Source organism: Lutjanus erythropterus, chromosome 23, assembly GCF_056507025.1.
Source record: "Lutjanus erythropterus isolate fLutEry1 chromosome 23, fLutEry1.hap2, whole genome shotgun sequence".
Classification (NCBI taxonomy): domain Eukaryota; kingdom Metazoa; phylum Chordata; class Actinopteri; order Lutjaniformes; family Lutjanidae; genus Lutjanus; species Lutjanus erythropterus.
Window position 1 is genome coordinate 26,810,771 of NC_139339.1, and position 16,856 is coordinate 26,827,626.

At 37.1% G+C, this 16,856-nt stretch overlaps 1 protein-coding gene across 3 annotated transcripts in view; it reads right to left on the reverse strand.

The window, feature by feature from the left end:
* peli3 (pellino E3 ubiquitin protein ligase family member 3) overlaps positions 1-16,803 on the reverse strand; it is a 58,233-nt gene extending 41,430 nt beyond the window's left edge. For 2 of the 3 annotated variants that reach the window (XM_084712535.1, XM_084712534.1), the window contains exon 1: positions 9,834-10,118. The gene's annotated coding sequence lies outside the window, so the exon portion shown is untranslated. Of the gene's footprint in view, positions 1-9,833; positions 10,119-16,674 lie in introns of those variants that run through there. The other variant, XM_084712536.1, reaches the window with a different exon arrangement.
* Positions 16,804-16,856: the final 53 nt, after the last annotated feature.

Below are 16,856 nucleotides of genomic sequence, written 5' to 3' on the forward strand. Positions count from 1 at the left end.
TTATATAAAATTTAACATTAGCTTTGTAGCTAACGCTTGACCAACCAATAAGTTCGCAAGAAGGCACATTTGTGTACCTTTGTAAGTTTGTTTTGTGATGATTGATTTATGACCTGTACACCTACACTTTTCTTTTCTTACTACCTTCATCCAAATGTATTATTTTTGGACTAGTCCAATCCATGATTGCTGTATTGGGTAAGGTTCTCAGGTTTGCACAGACTGCACTACAAACTAAAAACAAAACTTAACTACTCTACATCACGAAAAATGCAAATATTTAATGAAAAAAGTAATGTGTCTCAAGTCTTGGTCAAATCTCAAGTCATTAATTCCAAGTCGAGTCTTGTGTCATGCCACTGTAGCACACTGAGCTACCACACATATTTTTATCAGTATGCTCAATGCATAGCTTACATAATCCACAAGTTTCTCCTCGTGAATATAAACTCATCTAGTACTATGCAGCAAGCAACAGAGCTACATTAGTGTGTGTGTGTGTGTGTGCTGCTATGCTGTGATGGAATATGTGTCCTGCAGTCCTGTCTGCTCCTAAATAGCCCTGCTGTCTGGGATGCAGTAAGGTTATAGAAAATGAAGAAAAAGAGCAAGAGAGACCGACACCAGGAAACGTTCCGACACAGAGACGGGGAGACGGAGAGAACGCACCTGTAGCACTCATCAGGTCGATTTGAATATCAAAGGAGACTGGCTCACATGACCCTGTTTGTAGACGGGCCTGACCCTGAGAGTAGAGATGAAAGTGAAGGGGAATGTTTGAGACTCTCACCTTTGTTCTCTGCTCTCATCATTAAGCACTAGTCACTGCAATTCAGAAAGCAGTCAACTAGAGACCAAAACAGATGACAGAAATAGCTCTCTGAAGGTCACAATGGGTTTTTTTTCCCACTGAAGCTGAGATTTTGTGCTGATATTTCATATCTATGGAGGGACAATCAGTAAGATGGGGACAGGGTTTCTGAGTGACACCAGTGACTCAGTAATTATATGGCCAGGTGCTGAGATCATACACCTCAAAGATCGGCTACAAGCGCTGTGGCTTGAGGCACCTTACACCATATGGTTACATCATGCTTGTTGCTATGCAACATAAGGTATGACAACAGCTTGTGAGCTGTCTCATAGAGCATCACAGTTTGTAATTCTGAGAAACGGAAATTAATCAGCATTTTTGAACAATTTTAGAAAATAAAGCACAGGGGTAAGTGAGGATTAACTGGCTGTTGATAGTGCCTCCACCCAAAATCCCGAAATTTCTTGATTGAAAGTGAAGTGAAACTGATCTGGGAAAAATAGCCTTCTGACATTTGACATTGCTGTTGGGTGCTACGGCAAAATCAGGGTGTAAATATTAAATATTGCCCTCATGTGGGTTTTGTTTTATGCCATTATATATAGGATCATTTTGATTTATATATGGGCCTTATATTTTTAGTTAAGCAAGTTAATTGCTACAGCAAAGTCGGAGTATACAAAAAACACAAGCAGTCAAACAATTAGACGGGTTGTAAACCAAGCAACCAAGCAACCAACCAATCAACCAACCAACCAACCAACCAACCAAACCTTTGACTTGTAAATACTTGATACCTTCCACCTAGCCAAAAGATGAAGAAGTATGTTACTGAACATACATCGACATATGTTACTATAAGCATGACCAGTCAGAATCAGAACCAACCAACCAAACAAACAAACAAACAGGCAAAGAACCAGCCAATCAACATTTTGACTTGATGTGATATGTGATATGTGATACGTTCCCCCAAGCCAAAAGGTGGAAAAGTCACAAAGTTGATGAATTAAGACTAAAAAAGACTTGCAACTAGACTTGGGCCTTCACACAAATAACTTGTGACTTCACTTGCACTTGAGTCTTTTGACTTGAAAATACTCGATACCTTGAAAAAGTGTGTAAATCCATGAATCATTTTCCTTCATTTCCTGAAACAACTAATGTTGTCATTCTCAGCAAATTGATACTTAATTCCCAAGATCCACCTTGTTTGAACCAATCCAACAGTATGCAGTCAAGTTGTAGGAGAGAACCGAGAAGAACTAACACTAGGTAATTTCGTACAAAAACTATGCCATGATCAACAATAAACGAATTATAGTATACAAAATGTGGGGGTTGAAAATTGTAGATGGAGATGCAAGAACTCACAACTTTGTTCTACATTTGAAGTTGCAAAAAGAACAAGAAGTCAAAGCTCTGTTGTTACAAAGGGATTACACTAGTTACGCCTTATCTAAAAACTCACAGTTTAAGACTAGTGACTTGATTTGGGATATATCAGTCTCAACTTGACACATAACTCGAAACTTGCCTATCGTGACTGGGGACTTGACTGCAAAGACATGAAATTTACTTTCACTTTTTACTATTACTTGCAAAACTATGACTTCATCCCACCTTTGTCCTCACAACAGTGACCACCTCCAATACGTTTGGCTAACCCTGAGGGTTTGTTTCCTACCTGTCTGTTTGACTAGCTGATTGAATTTCTTGACTTGCTGGACTTCTTGAGTTTGACTGCAAACTTTTGAAAAATCCATCCAACCAATGGCAAGGTTAACTAAGTAGATGGTTGCTGGAATGAATCCTAAAACCTGCAAATAAGTTTCATTTTTGCACTCCCAGTTCTCTCATCTTGAAGTCAATGAGTTTTATGGATGGGTTTTTGGTTAGATGTGAAATAAGGTCTGTGGTTAACACAAGCTGAAGGGATTTTCATGTTGTATTGTAGAACATAAGAAGCACCAGCAAATACCCCACTCTTGAATTTTGAAGCATTTACATGTCATAAAAAAGATGGTTGTGAACACCAGTCACTTAGTGGTGATGACATTAAAGTCATGTGATCATGGCATAGTTTGTCTATAGCCTAATGTTAGCTTTTTACTTGTGGTGATTGCATTTTCATTAAAGTGTGTTTATTTGTGAAGATTATCTTGCTGAACAAAAAGTTCAGTTCATATCCTAAACTTTTGTTTGCCACAGTTTATTTTCTGCACTAATGTGAATTTCCCAAATGTGGGATCAATAAAGTTTGTCTTATCTTATCCAAAATCCAGTGAAATGAACCCATTGGCTTTTTGTTGAGGGAACCAGCTCTGATGATCATTTCTGGGTTAGTCCACAAAAGTTCCTTTTCATTTTCCAAGGGGCATTATCAATGCCAATCAGAGCAACAAAACGTGTGACGCTGTGCTGCTGGGTCCGTTGTCAAGCTAGACACAAAGTGGCAGCCGACTGGTCTGAAACATTCTTGTATTGCAGCCAAACAGCACACTAAAATGTGTTTCTGAACACACTGTAGGTGAAAAGTAGGCAATGTGATGACAGAATCTTGATTCACATTTGATCAGCACTGCCCATTTCTGGACGATGAGGTTTGCGTTGGACAGACCTGCTGTGCTGACCGGACGCAATCAGATAGTGTCGAAATGTGCGACATGTGATGCTCCTCTGTCAGTCATCCTATAGAACCCCTCCATATTAAATTAAAGGTTGTGACTGGCCTGAAGAGGGGCAGATGTATCTGCCAGAGCAAATGAAAACATGAGCTCAGCAGATTCGTCTGGTTCCCAGGCTGAATGCAGGCAGAACTGAGGTGGTAAGGACTCCTAGTCACAGTAGGTGTGAATACAAAGCCCCATGATTAGATGTCTAGATACAGGTTGCAGCTTAATACCAGGTGTAAACGGGGTCTGCATTAATTTAGATCTTTAGTAGAAGGCCAGTATACAGCAGGTAAGCACCAGTATGATATCCTCAGTCACATCCATCCACAAGGTGGATAATTTTAGCACCTAGATGATCTCTAATGAGCCTTCTTACCCTTGATGAACTTTTCCCCCTCAGAAAAACGTTTCAACCCTTGACCAAGAGAAATGGTGTCAGAGTGAAATGGGTTTAAACTAGAGCTCACATCACCACTTCAGAACCACTTCAGAACGCTTTACCTGCAGCTCAAACTATTTTTGTGTTATCTGAAATCTCCCCTTCCTGTTATTGCAAGCTCACCTCCTCTCAGTTTGACCCGCTGGGCTTCGTAAGAGCCTGAAAGGTGGGCTGTTGCTGCTGTTACCTCATCCCGCTGCCACACACACACACAAACACACACATACACACTAATCTCTTGTTTGAAGCTGTGGTTTTAGAGACTGTGATCATCATGTAGTCATCTAACAAACCTTAGTACATTTTGATCGGATCAGGGTGTACTTGTAGTTTTGGTTTTAATTTTAGTCAGTTGTACAGTCTACAACTTGAGTTACTACTGTTGGAAGGTTTTTCTAGACACAGCTCTATCTCAATAATAACGTTAAATACTGAAAGTAATAGTACTAGTATAACTAAGACTAATACTACTGCCACAGACTAACTACGGCTACTATGGTTGAGGTATTGACTAAAGTAACCCAGGACCAAGAGGTATCGGAACTTCTTCAGTCAAATGATATTTGCATTCAATCCTTTTAGTACACAGAAAAAATTAGTACTTGCATGGTTTTTCTCCCAGTCAAGCTTTCTTCAGTTTAATGTGATGTGTGACTGGCCTCACTGCTGCAGCAACTACAGCTAGCAGCTAAATGCAGTCAGAAGTGGTGAAAAGTCAAGTGACATGTATTTGATCAAGTTGGCAGTTCAGTGTGCCGATGTTCTTCTAAATTGTTTGAAAGTATGGAGGTAAGCAAACTGTTAAAAAAAAAAAAGTGGAGATGACTTAAAATTTCAAGTACAATAGAATTTTGACTTTTGAGCCCAACTCAAATTCCTTTGAAGACTTTTGGAATAAACTTTAAAAGGTTTTGCTGACCTATAATCTTAAATTGAGATATTTTTCTTTTCTTCTTTAGATAAAACAAGAGTTTTAGAATCTTAAAAAAAAAAAATGGTCACAGTGAGAGAGCTGTTTTAGTGCCTGAAAAATTAAATCATTTTAAATAATTTGCTGTCACTTCAGTGACTTTATTCAATATCTTTTATCAATATCTGTTTTGAGTTTGTAAAATTCAAAGCTATAATTTTCTATTTATCTAAAGAAAAAAAAGGAAATTATCCATCAAAAGATTAGTAGTTGATAAAACTTTTTCAAAACTTAAGACTTTGAATTTGGCTCAAAATCCAAAAAATATATAACAGTCTGTTGCCTTTAAATTTAGAATTTTCTCAACTTTTTTGTTTTTGCAGTATTGAATGAAGTTCTCTATTGGTACTAATATCATTTTAATGGTACTGGTATTAGTACTGCTATCATGAATATTTTAAATGATACCCAGCCCTAACTTCTACCACCAGTACTGGTAGTACTTACTATTGCTTACACTAAAAATACTACTATGGTCTTAAAATATGTACAACTTATGCTGCTACAACAGCTGGAGATGGCTTAATGATTTACTGTTATTGCAACTTCAAATAGTAATCCAGCTGCTACCATCCCTGTTCTACTACCATCAATAATAGCACTGCTAAAAGTTTTTTTATGAGCAAGTGCCTTTTTTCTGATTGTATCTCATGCACATGCACAAAAATGTGGTGTGAAAGTGGTGTGATGTGTATCCCCACTGATGATTGTACACCAATCATGCACGGATCAACAGTGGGTGGCAAAAATGCTCAGAGAAAAATAACAATTCACCACCAAGGGCAGAGAACATGACTGCTAGCTAGCAAAATATGGATGTAAAAAACAGGTTTTGAAATGTTTCTGAGAAAGAAGATACCTTCAACATGTTTGTTAGACTTAAGAATAAACAATATGCTTTGGTGGGAAACACTCACTGTAATTATAACTGCTTTTTGTTGACAACAGCACAGTTTTATGCAAAGTTAATAATTCTTTCTCAGTGCCAATTCAGATACCGATTATTAGTAATCAAGTAAACCAATAATCGATATTTGGAACTGATATACAGTACATATGCAGTAAAAATGAAAATCATGGTGTCAAAATTTAAAGTAACACAAACTCCGACATTAAACTTTGACAAAATACCTTTAAGCATATGTTTAAAGACAATTCCTTCAGTGTTGATGGGCTGTTACTGCTATTATGCAACTCTGTCTCTGTTCAGTCACATTTGCTGACTTCCTTCCTCTGACACATCCTGTGTTTTCACAGAAGTTATAGCAAGTAGCAGTTAGAAGGACATGCACTTTTAGCTTGAATAAATGATGGTTTTCTTTGGGTTTGAGAGACGTGCGAGTTTAGGCACAACTATACAATTAAACGTTGACACTTTCACTATAGACGGCAACAGAAATACTAGTCGGTTAAACTATTTATCAATATTTTATTCATGTGCAATGCCAGTTAACTGTTGCTTCTAAGATGTTATGCAGCCACCTGCCACTAGGTGGGGGCTGCAGCTCCAGCAGACAGCAGCCCTTCTCGCCCAGCGTGAGCGCCCTGATGGCCCAGATGAGGTTAACAGCAAAGTGGGAGAGACGACAGCTGGTAAACAGTGTGGTTTGTCAGTTTTATGATGTAGGAAATGAAAATAAGGTCAAATGTAGGCTGTGGCTGGTATACAACCACTTTGAAAAGTTGAGCCATTTAGTGAGTTTTCAGCCGCATTTATGATGAAGAATGCAATTAACAGCTTAAAATTAGTCTAGACACGTGCAGTATTTTTTTGGACCAGGTTTAACATGATCAATTAATAACTTATGCTCACTTTTAATTACTTCCTAAGTGTGTTCTTACTGTTAGACTAGTCAAGTAGTCTAAATTCAAATTTGCGTTTAATTGACACAGAAATTAATTATCATTTTAAGACAATTTAATGCACAAACATTAGATATTAGAGATTCAAAGGTGGTCCACCAGTTTTATGGTGAAAACATTGTGTAACAGTAGCCCAGAGAAGCGTAAAGTCAGTGAACTCAGCCAGTAATGTCAGTTAGCCTGGACCACAATATCCATCCAAAGTTTACTAATATTAGCTAATATTAGCCTTCATGAGCTACTGGTCATACCAGACCAAGTTAGACTGTGGCAACAAAACCTCTGACTGTTGAACAACAGTATGTCTTATTGTAAATTATTACTAATTTTTCATTTGTAAGAGAAAGACTGAGTTCAATCAAATGTTAAATCGACCTTTTAATCCAACACTTGCATCTGCCTTTAAAGGAGCAATATGTAGCTATTGCACATGCAAAAATTAGTACAGCAGCCCAAATAGAGATTTAGAGCTGTAGATTGTGTACTGAATAGGTTGTAATCCTGTTTAATATATAATCTTTAGTCGGAGTTACTTGTTTACCCCCACCCCCTCTTCCACAGACTTGGCAACAACAGGCCGGCTGCAGGAGCTCTGCAGGAGCGCAGGATGCAGGCAACCTCGTAAATTGATAATAGCAAGCGAGGATGAGTCCTCCACTATAAGTTGATCAGCTGTTAGAACTGTCAGTTGTCTGTCAATATAAAGTTAGGCCTGTTATTCTGAAAACAAAAGCCCACTACCCTGAAATAACACACTCTGGACGATGAGTTAATTGACTGTTTGTCTCACTGCCTGCCAAACTCCATTAACCTTTAACAGTTACAAACAGCTATGGATCTTAGAAGATTATTGATTTCTTGCAAATCATAAACAGACACTTGCTTATTTGATTTAATTTCAGCTTTAATTTGAACTAATTAATGTCAAACGGACATAAAAAAAACAGCTCTTCTGGTCCAGAATGGAAATTTTCATGTGGAATGCCGTGACGGGCTGCAGGAGCTCTGCAGGAGCTCTGCAGGATGCCTGCAATATTGTAAACTGACAATAACAAGTGAGGATGAGTCCTCCACTGTAAGATGATCAGTTGTTTGTAACTGTCAATTGTCTGCTAATGTGATGTTATCCTGAAAACAAAAGCATACTGCTCTGAAACAACACTCTGGACAATGAGTTAAGTAGCTGCCTGCCTCACTGCCTACCAAACTCAATTACCATTTTGCTCAATTTAACACTTAAAAACAACTATGGACTGGATAAGTTTATTAATGATTTCTTATGACTCATAAATAGACCCTTACTCATTTGGTGAAAATTCAGCATTATTTTTTTTAACTAATTAATGTGAAACAGACATAATAAACAGTTAATCTCATCCAGAATGAAAAAGGGGGACACTGCGACAGGCAGGCTGCAGGAGCTCTGCAGGAGCTCTGCAGGAACATCATAAACTGACAATAACATTGACGAGTCCTCCACCTGTTCACCTGTTTGTAACTGTCAATTGTCTGTCAAGATAAAGTTAAACCTGTTATCCAGTTAAGTGACTGCCTCACTGCCTGCCAAACGCCATTAACATCAACTCAATTTAACACTTGTAAACATCTATGTTTTCTACAAGATTATTAATGATTTCTTACAACTCCTAAAGAGACAGTTAGTCATTCTGTGAAATTTCGGCATTAATTTGAACTGATAAAAGTGAAATAAACATACAAAAACAAGCAAATATTTCAACTTTCTGTGATCTCTGATGAAACGTTGTGGTCATTTTGTGATTTATTACAGTAAATATATTCCAAACTTCTCCTTTAAGGTAAGACTACATTTGTAAAGATGCTACATTTCTATTATTAAAGTATTAAAGATTGAAAATAACTTTTCAAAAACATATCAGAATAAATCACTTCAAGTTAGCAACATCTTATTACCAGGCATCAGCATATAGATCACTTCTACATTAAATATGAATAAATAACCTGCATCATATCCATTAAGGCAGAAGTGTATGACACTGACTGACTGTACCATCTGCTGTTACATATTTTGGCCTCACATATCTGCAACCAGCATCAGCCTGATTCCAATCACAACACCGCCAAGCATCTATGTGTTAGGCCCCTTACACAGCAAGCTTATATGACTCATTACTCAGCAAACTATAATACTGTTGGATCATGAATACCATCAAAGCACTGCTACTACTTTTTTTTGTGTTGTGAGCCATTTTGAGCTCATTTCCCCTCCTCACCATCCCACCAAAAGCCTCTCCTCCTCAAAGCATCCTGGAAGCATCTAGAAGCAGGGAAATATTAAACTGTTAATGCGCCAGAAAGGCTTCATTTCTGGCCAAGGGATGATTCAAACATGGCCTCTGTCTGCTTTTATTATTCCTGCTCTGTGTGTGCGGATTGCAGCGGATTGCGTTTTCCCAGGGCCATGCTGGACGCGTACTTCTTCTTCTTCTACTCTCTATTAAGACATGATGATGTAGTAACCTGATCGGATCTGGCCAAAAAAAAAAAAAAAAGAAAAAGAAAAAAACAGCATCCACGCAGAAATCTGCCGTTTCTTCTTCTTTTTTGGCGATGAAATATCAGTTTTTGGCGACACAACCAGCCCTATTGTGCCATTTTGTAACGCAGGCAGGCAGGGTTTGTACACAGGGGATTCCACCGCACAGACAACACACACTACATATAGCCCAGGGAAGACATCAGCACGCACACACACCCTCTTTACGCACAAATTTCCCTGTCAAACACACACACGGCAGCAGCAGTGATGGAGAGGTAAATAATGGAACAGAATCCTCCAGAAAACGCAATTTAAAGGCAGTTTGACACCACCTACCAATCATTTCACCTATGTCAGCCTGAATAAAGGTGATAAAGTCAAGATAAAAAAGGTGACTTTAACCTCCATCACCTCCCTACAGGAGCAGCAAAGCTGCCATCTGCTCTCTTTCTTTTTCTGAGGATGAAGCTGCTGGGATACAGGCAGACACACAGACAGAAGGACAGACAGACAGACAGGTGATGATGGGAGAAATGAGATAAACAGGCCCGTACCCGCTGATGTTTGCCAATGGAGGTCCGGGACCGGCTCGGATCTGTGCGTAATTCCTCCTCTGGGTGTGTGTCTGTGCGTGTGGGTGTGTGTGCGGGTTTCTGTCAGTCCCCGCACGGCCTGGGAAGCGTGAAGAACAGGAGTGAAGGAGAAGAAGAAGAAGGAGGAGGAGAAGAAGAAGAAGGAGAAGGAGCACAGGGCAGCAGGAGCGGTAGCATCGCCTCTCCTCCGTTCACGTTCCAGCGGAGACTGAGACACGTTCACTCCTCCCGGATATACCAGCAGACAGCCCGATGTCACGCCTACGTCTCTCCCTCCCTCCCTCCTCCCTCACTCTCCCCCTCCGGCCGTAGAAGAAAAAAAAAAAATCTTGTCACACGAATATTGTGATGCCTTTAAGTGATCCTGGTAAATTTGGTGCTCCGCATCTGCTGCCTTCAAGAACTCATCCAATCTTAATGTCGAAATATCCTTTATGCATCATAGCTGGAGGGCGTGTTCTCCTTCACTGGAAGAGCCCAACTCCACCCTCCCTCCACCTCCTCCTGTCCTCCTGCCTGGAGGATGGGATGTCTTCTCATCGTTTACAAAACAAGAAAGGGACCACTCTATAAGACACTCCTTATGAAGTATTATTAAATTATTATGACAGCTTATGCAGGCCATAAAATGAAAATCAGACCAGTATCAGGTTATAAGTTTATTGTTTTAACAATTAAGAGATTTTCTTGTTATAACAAAAATCTTTTTTAGTTATAACAATAATATATCGTTTTATAACGTGAAAACATTTCATATTCTGACGTGATAAAGTATATGGTTATAACGTCTAATATTCATTATCTTGTTATATGACATGCCTCTGTTAAAGACTCCATTCTGATTGGGCAATTACAGCATTCAAAGTTCTGTTATTTCTGTATAACAGACCGTGGCTAGGGACGCAGTTCCGCTCGTGGAGTCTGGAGGGGCAATAAAATCACTTTAAAATCATAAAATCATTTGAAAATCTATATATTTTTTCATTTATTTTTAATGACCTGCTCACTGTACATTATCATTTAAAATAAGAAATGCTTCAAGTCATAATAAGATAAAAAATATAATGTTATAAATAAAGAACATATAAAAAAATAATAATTTTTTTTTTGTTGTATAACATTATAAGAAGTTATGGTATCTCGTTATAAGATGAAATTTTTCATGTTTTCATTTTTCATTAAATATAATAACATAACATGAAACCAACCAACAATTTATAACAAGATAAATAGTATATTGATAGTATATTGATATAAGAAGAAAAGTTTCTTGTTATAACATGACAACAACTTATATTGTTATAACCTCACATTATAACAACTTAAGTTATCAGATTATAAAATGAAGCTTTTTAAGGTAGAGTATCATGGTATAATGGGAAATGTTTGATGTCACTGCCTGCATGAAAGTAAAGGGGCTTGCCAGATTATGCAATTTATCAGTATTCAATATTAAATATTTATATCGATTAAGTCTCTTTCACTACTATCAAGGTATCAGTGTAATTTATTAGTCTTTATTCAACACAGGGTTGCACATCGAAATGAAAGTTGTAGTCCCTTATTGTTATGCATATAACAGATAAGTCAAATTCTCACCTCGTCCTGTCAGTCTTGCGTTCTGTCGGCTCAAGACACAGTCCACCTTCAAGTGCTTAATTGAGGATGTTGTGGTGGAGCAGGTGTCTGTGAGATGTGGGTACAACAATCTCTAGTTTCCTGTTGCTTTGACAGCTAATGTTACCTAACAGAAGCAAGTGTGCATCTACTCATGGAAGAGAGGCTTATGCAGGTTATAAACATTAACAGTGTTGTTCTCAGCTGAGCTCTAATGTTAGCAACAGCTTTACAACCAGCAGTGCTCACAGTAGACCACACACACACACACGAGTCTTACAAACTGACTGCACTATAATGTACTTCAACTGTGTGTTCCTATGTGCAATATCAATACTCCAACCAGGTGTATTATCATCCAGTGTACAATATCTGTACCAAAATTCCTAACTCAATGTGCAATATCCATAATCCCCCTGTGCCATGGTGTACAGTTGTAAATAATGTATATTTGCTGTTACCATTTCCCATGTTATATTTTTTCCCAGTTATATCTCCCTGTTTATATTGCTTGCTGCTATTTATTGTCTCTTTTTGCTGTTGATTTTACTATTTTTGCTATCCACTTTGCTGCTATAACACTGAAAATTTCCCCACTGTGGGACTAATAAAGGAATATCTTATCTTATCTTATCTTATCTTATCTTATCTTATCTTATCTTATCTTATCTTATCTTATCTCATCTTATCTTATCTTAGCACCACTGAGTTAGCTAGCACAATGCTATGGTTGTCAGGCGTAGTTCAGTAAAAAGAAAATAGTTCCTACTAATCACTGTTATTCTGACGTTGAGTCCAATTTGCTGTTTCCCATTGACATATATAAATATTTTCTTTATTTCTATCGATGGTGTTTCCCCACACATGACTGTAGTGAAACTTTGTGTGGTGTGGTGACAGGTTACAGACTTCTCCTCCAAAACCACAGAGGAATACTATACAACTGTTTTCACATCCTGAGTGGTTCTTCTGACATTTATGTGCCAACTAACACCAACACAGGCTTCATCCTGCGCCCAGGTTTGAATATCACATAATACTGTAGAAAATCCAGATTATTACATCACTCATATGTAGCCCAGTCAGAATGAATGTTACTACATGTACAGGACTTCAACATGTGTTACTTTGGCGCCATCTGGTGAAAGATTCAGTCTTCTACAAACAACAAGGCTCTGCTGTTATTGAATCATTCAAAAGATAATACAGACACATATTACCAGGCTTGAGGAGTAACAGATTACATGTAATGTGACTATGTAATCTAGATGCAAAAAGGGTAACTGTATTCCATTACAGTTACAGATAAAAAGAGATGTAATCAGATTACAGATACATTTAGTAAAAATGTGGATTATTAGTAGGATTATAATTTTAAAATAAAGAATGATATCCCACCATGCACAGTGAACACACAGCTACCAATTCATTATCATGACCTCTAGTGAAAAAATGATACACTGGGTGGAAATTTCGACATTTTTGTCTTTAAATCAATCAATCAGTTAATCAATCAGTTGTAGGAACAGCAGGGCAAATGAATAAACCTAACAACAAATATAAAACACTCAGAGCTGCAATGATTAATCTATTAACCTACTATTAATTATTATTTTGATCACCTAGTTTTGAGTCATTTTTATCATTTAAAAAAGTCCTAATTCTCTTCTTAAATGTGAATATTTTCTGGTTTCTTTACTCCTCTCTGACAGTAAACTGAATACTTCTGAGTAATCAAGACATTTGAGGACGTCATCTTGGACTTTGATCAACATTTATGAAATTTCATGGACCAAACAACCAATCAATTATTTCAGAAAATAATCAACTGATTAATCAGTGATGAAAATCCTTAATCCTTAGTTACAGCCCCCAAAACACTATATTAGGCTAAACAGTTTCGTCACATTTTATATTGAGGTAATCCAAAAGTAAACACAAAGTAACAGAAACAGAAACTCATCAAGTTACATTACTTCAGTATTGTGAAACTTGGATTATGTTATAAGTAAGAAGTACTATTACTGTATCAGAATACATTTTTGAAGTAACCCTCTTAACCCTGCATATTAACCCTGCCGAATTCATTTTGGACACCATTTGATGACATCACAGGAAATGTTGGCAGCCATGCTGTTTATTTGAATGATATGGTTTATAGGGATTAAGAAAAATTTCATACGTTTATCTTCTTTTGTAAAATTGTATGTAATTGTATGTGTTTCTAAAAACTGGAATCCTTTACTGGTCATTTACTAGGGTTAGAATTATTTGGGTTTTTTTTTAAACCATACTGAATGTAAGACATTAAACCTTTTGACATCCAGCTTGTAATCTAGCAGTAATCTACATCACCCTTCTTGCACAGTTTACACCATCTTTTATAATATTTTCTTAGCTGAAATGTTTTATCCAGCCACTCCTGCTCCTTTTATCAGTCAGGAAGAGAAAGAACTAGTAAGATCTGCTGTTGAGGTCCTCATCCCGGTATGAAAACACAAAGGCATAGGCGCTTCAGCGGCTAACGTGACAAAATATTTAAAAAATAAACATATTAACAGTTTGAGTTACCAACAGCTCACTGCACGCTGGGGAAAGTATTACACCAAACTACACTGAAGAAATATAACTTATTAACAATTCCTTGCAATTTGTCAGGAAAAACTCATTACTCTAGAAACACAAGATAAAAGGCATAATATGTCAACAATTTTCTTGTCGATTCGGTTTCAGTATAATCCATAAAGACAAACTGTATTTCTGTACAAACTTAACATTTTGGATTTTGTCGCCTCAACTTGTTACCAGCCTCCACTGTGTAGCTGTGCTATTTTAGTGGGAGAAGACAGTGGCAATGAAAGGCAAATGAAGAAAATGAAAGGAAGATTTCTCACTAAAACACGTGCTGGTTGTCAGATCACACACACTGAATTCAACACCAACTCATAACACTTGATTATATTCAGAACTATTTTTATTCCATGTCAGCTCAAATGTTTAAAAAGCAGGCATGCAGACAGATGTTTGCTACCTCAAGTCTAATAGTGTAAAAGTAATAATTACTCAGACGTGTACATCAGTGTTGAAAAGGGTCTCTGTGCATGTTAACTCACTGGAAATGTTTTGTGCTCCTAAATGGTCTGAAATTAGTATAACTGGTGAAACCTGTGTTTACGTTACTATTTACTATCAAGATGGCTGCTCTGAAAAAGGTCAGGGATGACAAACTAATTTTCTGTTTTAGGAGACTTTAGGAGAACAGTGGAGGTAGACTGAGCAAACCAGACAGTGTTTGTTTGAACAGAGATCATGGAACAAGCCTGACAAAGGACTTGAGTCAGAAAATGTAAATAAAGATAATTTAATACATGGGCCATGCTACCGAATCGGTGCAAACAACAATAAAACAAATTTAAAATACATTTAAGTCTGCAAATCTTAGAAGATGCTCCTTTTAATTACTGAAATCCAAAACAGTAGTTGCAATAGTAGTAATTTTAATTTGTATAAAATCAACATTTGTAGTGGACTTTGAATTGGGATGTGTCTGTCCCGGACCCTAAGTCCTAAACTTCAACTCAAGAAGATAATAATAAAATGATTTTTGTATTTCATTACATTGTTTTTTTTTTTAAAAAAAAGATCTTTTGGATGTTTTTCAAAGTGAAGCTGAAAGAAATAAATTTTGTATTTTCTTTGTAAATCATGAATCTTTATCAACAAAATGTCTGTACTTGTTTTCTTGCCACTATGGAAACTTTTTAAGGCGATGGGCAGACACTGATTTTAGACACATCCCTTGTATGTGTCCCTCCCAGGATGTAACTTTAAAGGAACTGCTCACCACAAAATGAAAACTCAGTCATTATCTACTCCCTCTCATACTGATTGAAGATCAGGTTTAGGTTTTTTAGTCCACAAAACACTGCTGGAGTTTCACAGGAAAACACCGTTGCAGCTGTTGTTTTTTACGTTTTAAAACTGGTCACCATTTACTTCCACTGTTTGGTAGATTCAGCAACACTGTTTTCCTGTTAAACTCCAGCAGTATTTTGTGGACGAACAAAATAAACCCGACCTTCAGTCAGCATGAGGGGGAGTAGATGACTGAATTTCCATTTTTGGGTGAACTGCACCTTTAAGGAATGTCACTACCAATGTCACTAAGATCATTTTCAGTCACCTGACTCTATTTTGTACATTGCAATATCCCCCTATACTAAGAACTTGCAGAGTCCATGTCAATCCTTCTGAAATCTTACAAATAAACGGCACAGCTGCTTCATCTATTTAGATATCAGTTACACTTCTTCTGCAATTAAGAACGTTTTTCTTGTTTGTTATTATTTTTTGTTGTGTGTACAGTTGTTCAGAACTGTGTTAACAACCATGTGCTGACTAGCATGTTTGAGATGAGCTCAAAATGATCTAAATTTGTCACTACTGAAACAATCACAAGTGAAACAATGACAATGACAGTTGTGACTGTTGACTGTTGTGACAAAAGGGAACAGGTGATCCTCTATTTGGGGGAAATAAACACAATGTTTAGCCCATCAGTGAAAAATTATTTTAGTATAATCTCTGTCATTCAAAATTCTGTAATGGGACATTTTCTGATTACCAGCTGAAACATAACTTTTCTAAAACTGAAACAGTCAAAAATAAAATATATCAAATTATCAAAGATGTTATTGTAATTTTGGTTCGGTGAATATTAAAACTAATGAACCCTTAACAACAAAAAAAGGATTCAAAATACAATGACTCTTAAAAGTTACACAGGAAAATGTGTTAAAATTATATTTTGTATTCCTTAACCTTAAACTGTTAAAACATTAAAAAAAAAAAAGATTTCCTTTTAAATGTAATTTAAACAAACTTCAAGTCTATATAAGCCTTCTTATTATGAAATTTATTTTTGTGTTTCGGTAGTGACAAATTTAAGGAAAGGAAAAATATTCTGAAACTGTCTGAAATTTCCAAATGTGAATTAACTGTACAATGACTAGAAATGTGTGCCTTAGATGATATATTTTATATTTATACACAAACACAAAGTTGTGGGGAAAATATTCTTCTATTTTAGGATGTTTAACACTCTGACTTTGAAGCTGTTCTGTAGAATGGCTCATATATCTATATATATACAGTCAAAAACATGAAAAATGACGGACATAATTACCTCCACAAGATGGCGGTAGTGGGAGAACGAGCACACGTAAAACCGCGAAGAAGAAGGCCGGGGAGTGGGCGACATATGATGACGTTGATTTAGAGCGCCGCAGAAGCTAGCCCTCCAGCTAGCAGCGTTAGCTAACGTTTAGGAAGGAGGAAAGTGACAGCTTCAGCGCTCATGTTGGTGCA